We start from the raw sequence: 9,085 nt of genomic DNA, 5'->3' as shown, positions 1-9,085 counted from the left end.
TCTCCCACCCCCGTCGGCGCCTCGCCGGCAGAGGCAGCGCGTCAGCGTGCCAGTGCACCAGGCGGAGTGGCACTGGCAGAACCGCCAGCCGCTGCCGTATCCCGACGTGACGCTGCCGCACGACTGGCATATGGATCCAGATAGGATCCCAGTGCCGGCGGCACCGCGGTCGGCTCGTGCTCACGCGGAGGAGGTGCGGCGCCGGCGGGCGCTGCTGACGGCGGAGCAGCGCCGCGACAACGCCTACGCAACCGACTCGCCCAACTGGGCGAGGTGGTTCGCCTTCGAGCACGAGGAGGCGAGGCGTCGGGGCGTGCGCGAGGTCGACCGGAGGCCAACGCCGCTGGTCGTCCGCGAGGAGGACCAGGCGACGGAGGATGCCTACCAGGCGGCCCTTGCGGCCGTCTACCGTGAGAGCGAAGAGGACGAACGGCGCAGAGCGGAGGCGGCGGAGGCGGAAGAGGAGGCCCGCTACGAGGCGGCAATGGCGCAGGCCCTTGCCCTCTCCGCGGCGGGCGACGGCGTGGTGCCGCCTGTGGCCCCGCCGTCCCCCATCAAGCCAGAGCCGGAGCCCGAGCCCGAGCCCATCGCGTGCTTCTCCTGGAATGGAGTGGTGCGCGAGTGGGTGTCCGCGCCACTAGTCTGGCTGGGGGCGACGCCGGCGCAGGAGCAGGCCTACCTCAAGATGTGGCGCCAGCGCTGGCTGGCAGAGGAGCGTCGGCAAGGCGAGTACGAGGAGATGCTCGAGCGTGACCTCGAGGAGGAGGCGCGTGAGGTCGAGGAGGAGGCGCGCCAGGCTGCAGCTGCACAGGCGGCCGCACAACCCCCCGCTCCGGCACTACCTGCGCCGGCACAGCCCGACATGGCAGCGCTCTGGAACACGGCGTTCGCCTGGGCCGGGCCGGCGCTGACGCTCATCGACCTCACGGACCCCGAGGACGACGACGACGCCTAGGGCAGCGCGCCGCCTCGTAGTTTAGGCTGTTTTTATTTTTTCTAAATGCAAATGTGGACGCGTGGACTCTCGCCGGCCTTCGTGGCCGGCTTTAATGTTTAATTGATGTAGTTTCTCTTTTTTTAAATATGTATGCGTTTATTTTTTTTGGTGCCGTTTAAAATGGGTCGCAGGCCGGTGTTGGGCGTAGGTGCCGACCCAAATGCAGAGGGGGGCATCTGTGTCCGTTTGGCCGATCCAAACGGACAAAAAGCGGACGAAATCGACGTCCGTTTGGGTCGGCCCGTTGAAGTTGCTCTTATGTGGTTCTTGGGGACTCATAATTTGTTCCGTTTTTTCTTTACCTCCTATTTATGGGCTCACTTTTGTTAGGGAGCCGATTCAGGATCAGATACGTATTTTGTCGGTTATCTCCAGCAAGTCAGGTGCCAATATGTTTGGGTAAGTGTCCACGACGGAGTAGGTAACTTACGACGTTGACACTGCCGGGCTCACTGTCCTCATTGCAGCTGACCGCAACGCGGGACAGCGGGATCTGCTCCGGGCGGTCCAGGGCAAGCCGGTGCCGCTCGTGTGGCCGAACGGCGGCCGTAGCGGCACGGCCGGGGAGAGTTGCGTCGACCAGGTCTTGTAATGGTGGTCAACTGGTCTGAGCCAACCCCTCCTCCCACTTCCTCATCCCGAGGTCTGCTCCTCTAGGTTTTTATTTTTTGTTTTTTTTTCAATTAAACCAGTTGCTGCATCAATTGATTCTCAAGGTAATGGTATCTTCATGTTTTGAAGGTTCTTTGATGTCATTCTTCAGGGTTCACCCGCCTCCTGCGTTCAGCTCATCGTCCAATCTAGAGGAATTGGCGCTAGAAATGAACGAGTCTGATGCAGGTAGCACTAATAACGAGGACGATAATGATGTTTACTAGATAATCATATCAGTGTTAAGTCATACAACGAGGAAGATGTATGTTATTTATCAGCATGATTGTTTTGGTGGATCTCCTTCTTATTAGTTTTTTTATCATAAGTAAAGGAATAGATGTGTTACAGTTTCATTTTATATTACAGATGCTTGATGGATTATTTTCCTGTCCAATTGCGAAATTTAATTGTTCAAATATTATGTATTCGAATTTGTGTGTCTGAATTTTATTTCTTCAACCAGCAGGATGCACCTGCCAATGCTATTATATTGATGTGAATTCCATGGTATGATTCCAGTTTGTTTCTCAATCAGCCATGTATCCTAAGTTTTGTTACATGTATTGTGGCCATGTTCCATTTCTATTCAGGACATAAATCTGTGAACAATGTAGAGTCTCTGTTATTTTGATTTTATTTGAAGCTACCATATCGCAATCCAATTGCTGAACTGTATTCTTCTTCCAGGAAAGTTTTATCTACACCTTACGCAGATCTTGAGCTCGATGGCTTGCCACCATCACACCATGATCGGAATGGTTGAGTTTGGAATGTTTCAAAGTCTTCCTTTTACTGCTTCTTAATAGTTATGTTAAATTGTGCTATGTTTCTATGAAATATCCCTTCAGATAGTATGATTAGCTTACTCTTCTAGGTTTTAGTGATTCTGGCTTTTCTCATTATGGTGACTTTGCAGGCTTGCTCTAAATGGTCATTTGATAATAGGATTGCCTATTGGAGATGACTTGTCAAGCTTGAGTATGGCAGATACTAGATCCTGAAAAATTCAGCAAGGATGGACACATTGAAGAGTTTAGATGAGGTTCTTATTTGTCCAATCATGTCATGCCTTTTTTAGTAACATAAATTCAATCTTGTAATTTGTACTGGAAACTTTTAACTTATTCTAATTACAGTTGAGTTTGCCCATTAGTATTAGGTGGAGCTAACGGAACAAAAGAGATGTTAAACAGAAATGGTGGACATATTGAAATCTTAGCAGTTGCATCTTGAATATCCTATTGGCGTTCTCCTCTTAATCTTACAATGTTATATTGCTTGAGCCAGGCTTCTCTTGTGACTGAAACCTAATCTTTCTTTACTTGCAATGGAGGTTTCAAATGTTGTTTATGTTGTCCACTGAGTTTTTTTTTCTATGCTCAGTCCTTCAATTTCCTGTATTGGATATTTTATACTAGAGACAAAAGCATAGGCACCATTACATCATGCTATTTATCTTATCGTGTCGTTATCTGTATATACTCTGTATGTTATTTTGACATTCCCAGTTTTGTTGTGGTAGTATGTATTTGACTCCTTTTCCCTGCCTTCTTCCTTTGAATCACTCAATGAATTCACTCTTTGGCTCTGAAACTGTCCTCATGGTCATGTCTACTGGTATACAGGGCATTAAAAGCCATAAATATTGCTATCTACAGGCCGTGTATCATGAATCTCTATTTTACACAGTTTTTTCGCCTCCTCATATTACGTCATATGGTTCAATTGATATTTCAGAAGACACCAATGCATATAGTACAAAATAATACAAAGACATGTATCTTGTTGTCATTGCAAAATCAAAGAACAATGAGTTTTCACTGGCAAGTGTGTTATTTTGTTCCTTTTCTATTTGTTGCATTACTTGATTTGAGTGCTTTGTTTCGCACGGTAAAGTGACAAAAATAATGATCCAGTTCCGTAGTTTTGTTCTCTTCTCTTTTGTGTACATATGAAAGAAACTACTATTGGAATAGATTAGTAAATGAATATTCAATTAATTATAGCATTTTGTACTTTACTCGCAGGTACTGTTTGTCCATCCCTATACATTATTATTTTGATGTCCTTTGGCTCCTTACATCTTACACTCTTTTTGATAGTTGGCTCTCTATTTCTTCCCTTAACATTAAGTGTTTTTATACTACTGTATGAATCCCTAATCTGCTGCTTCGTTTCACTTACAGAGAATGTACTGCTAGCATGTTGATGTGGTAATTGGTTCTCTGTTTCTTCAGCTACTTAGTAAGGGTTTGCTCTAAACTTTTTCCGGTTCGTTAATTGATATCTTCATTCTCCATTGGCAACACTTATTGCTATCTAAATCGTGGTTCATCTTTTTTTTCTTAGCTCCCACTTCAAAAGTTTTCGCTATTTTTGTCTTGGTACACTTTTACTTCAAAAGTTTACGCAACGCATAACAAACCTTCCGTGATGTGTCTAACATTTTCAGGTAGATGAGAATGTACCTCATCATTACTGTAAATTTAATTTATTGGTTGGAAAATTATCAGGTGCAAGCATAATCGCCTTTGCCTGTCATATTTACTAGGCATATGTAATCTCTGCCATTGCTGATAATATCATGTTTGATATAGGCTGTTTCAGTCTATGGCTCATCCTATATTTTTACTTGGATCCTGCAAGGTCGAGATTTGCTCAACCTGGCTTTTACATGGATGAATCTTACTTACCGTTTCCAAAAAATTTCCTTCTCCAGATGTGGGCATTTGTCGTGCTGTCACTCTAGTCACCTGTCGTTCTCTGTCTCAAGATTCGGTACATCAGCATGAGCATCATCCTCATCACCATCTCTAGGATTCTGGACTAACTGAATGTAGTGCGCTCTGTCATTGAAAGATTAGCTTGCTCTTGCTGCTTTACGGTCTTTGGATTACATTGTTAGACAACTTGCTAGAAATTAGGGTATGCAATGTGCCTTCAAGTTTAAGATGAACTTCCTCTGGTTTTGAGACAGTTTAGCCACTCCATATATTTCCTCTCTCGTAACCTGCACTTAGTATGTCATTTTGTCTATGATACTGTATATCTTTGTTTTTCACCTGAAACTTAGCATGAAAATTTTGAATTAATTAGAGCTCATTTTTTTTGTATGGTTCATTGAGCCGTACTTAAAAATGAACTTCCATTTGATTCGTAATGTGTTCCTGGATTCTTGATTTTAAATTTGTTCTATCAAGATTAATGATTTGAAGGTCCTTCACCTAATGAATTCTATTTTCTTGTTGACCCACTTGCATTTGTCAATTTGAGGTCTTGACACTCCTCTCTTGACGGAATAACTGTGCATCAAAGTATATGCAATCATCACCTTCATGATTTGAAGGTCCTTCACCTAATGAATTTTATTTTCTTGCTGACCGACTTGGATTTGTCAATTTGAGGTCTTGACACATAGAACATACACTTTTATTTATGGTGTTTGTTATCATAAGATAGGTTCAGAACCAAGATCTGGGCCAACGCGCCTCGTTCTCGCATGTGTCTTCCACCCCCTGCTGTCTATGCTGGCCATGGGGAGAAAGATGACAGCGCTTCAGATGCCAATAAGGAAGGACGAGAGCAGGATTGACCAGCAGCTCGAGTAGGAGGAGGCCAGCGGTGCCTGGACCATACTTTCTCTGCTTCTTCTTTCCACTTCAGTACATGCCTTCCACTCCCAGCTCGACCTCTCCTTTTCCCGGCTTCTCTGCTTGGCAGTAAGAGGTGACACATCAGATCAGGTAAGAGCAGACCAACTCTTCCCTGTGGAATTTTTACGATGTACTTGTTGGTCTATATGGCTGAAGAGGAATGATTATTTTCTCCATTCAAATCATTTCATAGATACTTCGTTGATAAGAAAGAAATTTGATAAATTAGAGAGAGAGATGTGCTTTCATCAGTTGCAAATTCAAGTGTTTGGTTTGAAGGATGACGCAAATCCCATGCAAGAAACAAGTTAATATGTATCCATCTTTCATGGCATCCTGTTATTAGTTGCCTCTTACAATGTTTTACTGGAAGAATATGTATCCAACATCATCAAGTTCACTTCCTTCCTTGTTTTCACAAGTGTGAGTCAAATAATAGGAAGAACTAGGAATTCACCTAATGGAATGTTATTAAATCATTTTGTTTTTCTTTAAGGAAACTGTGCAACATATATGGAAGGTTTGGTATTAAGATGAGGACATATGCAGACAACAAGCCAACGACATCAGGTTGTCGACAGCAGCGGCATCAATGGATGGAGATACACCTGCTGCAATGGACTTCGTTGTCTCATCGGTATGGTCGCCTGTGACAGTACAAGGGAGCTTTCATTTTTTGTTGAAATCTCTGAAGAATTTTATGGAAGGTTTGTTTGTCTGCTTCCAGTCCAAATTTCAATTTGACATTTCATGAATCTAACTCAACACCGCTTGTTTCTTGCTTGCATAAGGGGAATATACTGATTCTGAGGCAGCATAACTGTTCTTGCTCACGAGTAGTTTTGTTGCTTTGTTGATAAGCATACTGAAGGTATTATTCCATTTTCATGACGGTGGCAGCGGGGACTCCTCTGGAGCTTGTGGCGGCGTTCATGGCGGGATTCCTCGTATTGTACCTCAACTACCTGTACAAGCGATGGGGCGGGCAGGACGATGCGCACTGGACGGGATCCAGCACGGTGGCCGGACCGACGAGGAAGAGGACCAACAGAGGGGGACTTGGCAAGGCTGCATGCTGGCAGCCATGCCGATGTTCAAATCTAAGGCGTGTGTGCGTGCCGGCTGCAGCAAGATCAGGGAGGAGTGCACGGTGTTCCTTGGCGCCATGCATGATGGATCTGGCACGGCGGTCGGGCCGACGAGGACCAGCGGATGGGTTCGATGAAAAGTGGCATGGTGCAAAGGTTGGTAGCTGGTGCATAGGTGTTGCTTCATCATCTTGCCTTCTTTGAAGCGTGGGCTGATTGATGGTTAGCCATCATGTACGTAATTTTTTGTGTAAACTTACTTCAATTGGAACCGATAATTTTCTGCCATGATTTGAATGTCAGTTTCTTCACACCAGTATTACATGATACACAAACCACACTCATTAGTACAAAGAGGGCGGTGAAAGGGACGCGTCCAACCCAGGAAAAAAATTCCGTGGAGACCGTCTCCAGGGCTCCTCCCGTGCGTACCCGATCTAGGATGGCGCCACGTGTCTCTCGATGGCATCCCACGGCACCCACTCTCGCTGCTCCTGGCGCTAGCGCTCGGCACTCGTCGCAGCTCGGCTCGTCTCCGATCGGCTCGTAGAGGAGGAGTCCCACGCAGCAGCACGCGACGCAAGCCCGATCCATCCGGTTCAACGAGCGGAGGACGACCGCCATGGCCGAGAGAGCAGCCAACAAGCCTGCCGCCGCCATCTCGGTGCCCACCGCCTCCGCCACGACACCGGCACTACCGCGCGCCGCCTCGAACCGAGCCCCTGTCGGCCGCCCTCGTCGTGGTCGGGCCACTCCATCCGCGTGCCCACCGTCTCCACGGACGCCGCCGCCACCACTGCACGCCGCTCCTCGTCGGACCAGCATGCCGCCGACAAATCATAATTATAGGGTTACGTTCTAGCATCTAGGCTCACTACATTGACCTGCTGAAAGTTTTCAGCTCTAGGAACAATTCAGAATTCCATGTCCATAAGTTAGTAAAATAATGAGCACTATTATCTTGCTGACCTTTGCTTGTTCCCTGTTTGTAATTACACGTACCTATCTATATCAATCTAATATCACCATTAGGCCACCCACTGTAAAATTAGATGCAAATCTGAACCATCAGTGCATCAATCAAAATTCAGATAAGTTCAAAAAACAGTGACCTCTAAACTTTAAGAGGCTACCTGCAACACAAGGAAGTTAGTCACCAACAGCAGAGAGCAGACAGTGCAATCGAAGCAGCTAACAACAGCTGCTGCGAAACAGTAAAATTTATTTGTGCTTACATGGTAATATCAAACAAAGAGAAATAAATCAATTGGTGAAATATTATACAATCATAGTCTCGGGAAACAAGAGAATACAATTGACAAGACAATAACTAGGACCACACAGCTAGAAGATTAAACTGTTATGCAAGGCCTCAGTTTATCTATCGGTGGAAAACTACTCTTTTCTAAAATCAGTAAACTGTATTCATTCAGTTATCAGTTCGCAAGAGGATTGAGAGCATACGGATATCAAATCCGGGAAGATCATGGCCATGATAGCACACCGGCGGCATGCACGCTTGTAATCCACCGCAGGCCGTGCCCCCGCAGCGACGCATCTGCGTCCAACTCGGCCGCCAGGCGGCTACCAGTCTTATCTGGATTCTCTGATGCCGGCGGGTGGAGCAACTATCCCATGGACGCGCGTCGCTCGTGGGTTAAGTTTCTACAATGTCCTCCTGCTCCGTCCCCGTCGCCGCCACTCCGCTCGGCCATGGTTGTCCGCTGAACAGGGGAACTAGATGGGATGATGTTCTGTCTCGTGAGTGAGCCGATGTCGCAGCGTGCCGATCGAGCCGAGCAGAAGCGCGGGTTCACGCGAGCCGACGTAAAGGAGCCCTGCAGTAGCGAGAGTGGATGCCGTGGGATGCAATCGGGGGACACGTGGCGCCATCCTAGATTGGGTACGCACGGGAGGAGCCCTGGAGACGGTCTCCACGGAATTTTTTTCCACCCAACCTGGTACCGCCCAGCTTCCGCTCACGCGGCGCGCCACGGGCGCGCCCCAACCACTAGTACATATAAACTGGGTGAGGCCTAACGAACAAATAAATTAAATAAACTTTCTTTATTATAACAAAAATTCAATGTGGTACAAATGGTTGTTCCTTTCATGGGAGCAACTAGTTAACGAGCGCTCCTTCGGGAGCCTCGCAACGATCAGCGCCACTTGGCGCGCTCTCAGCCATTCGCCACGTGTCGCGCTCTGGACGCTCTCTTCGGATTTTTTTTTCACACGCATTTTCGACTTTTTAAACGGTTTTTTCCCGGGTGTTTTCGACGTTTTGGTTTTCCTCCGGTCTTTCTTAGCTTTTCGATCAAAAAAAATTCAAAAAAAAAATCACGAAAAAACGCAATTTTTTTTCTTTCGCAAAAGTCACGGTTTTTCTTCCGCGAGAGGCACGGTTGTGCTTTATCGAGAGTCACAGCCGTGCCTTTCGGAAACGAAAAAAACGCGTTTTCTGTTTTTTTTTCTTTTGCGAGAGTCACGGTTTTTCTTCCGCGAGAGGCACGGTTGTGCTTTTGCGAGAGTCACGGCCGTGCCTCTCGGAAAGGAAAAAACAAAATGCGTTTTCTGTTTTTTTTTCTTTCGTGAGAGTCACGGTTTTGCTTCCGCGAGAGGCATGGTTGTGCTTACGCGAAAGTCACGGCCGTGCCTCTCGGAAAGGGAAAAAAATACGCGTTTTCTGTTTT

The 9,085-nt window shown here is 46.6% G+C and overlaps 1 long non-coding RNA gene across 1 annotated transcript; it reads left to right on the top strand.

Moving 5' to 3' along the window:
- The first annotated feature begins 1,475 nt into the window (after window positions 1–1,475).
- LOC119283879 lies at window positions 1,476–6,689 on the top strand. The gene is made up of 7 exons (XR_005139069.1): window positions 1,476–1,640; window positions 1,739–1,837; window positions 2,115–2,158; window positions 2,339–2,409; window positions 2,568–5,394; window positions 5,801–6,011; window positions 6,205–6,689. It is a non-coding gene; the product is annotated as an uncharacterized LOC119283879 (long non-coding RNA).
- The last annotated feature ends 2,396 nt before the right edge of the window (window positions 6,690–9,085 follow it).

This window comes from Triticum dicoccoides, chromosome 1A, assembly GCF_002162155.2.
Source record: "Triticum dicoccoides isolate Atlit2015 ecotype Zavitan chromosome 1A, WEW_v2.0, whole genome shotgun sequence".
NCBI classification, from domain to species: domain Eukaryota; kingdom Viridiplantae; phylum Streptophyta; class Magnoliopsida; order Poales; family Poaceae; genus Triticum; species Triticum dicoccoides.
The sequence above is the reverse complement of the archived record's forward strand: the minus strand, read 5'-3'. Positions and strand labels throughout refer to the sequence as shown.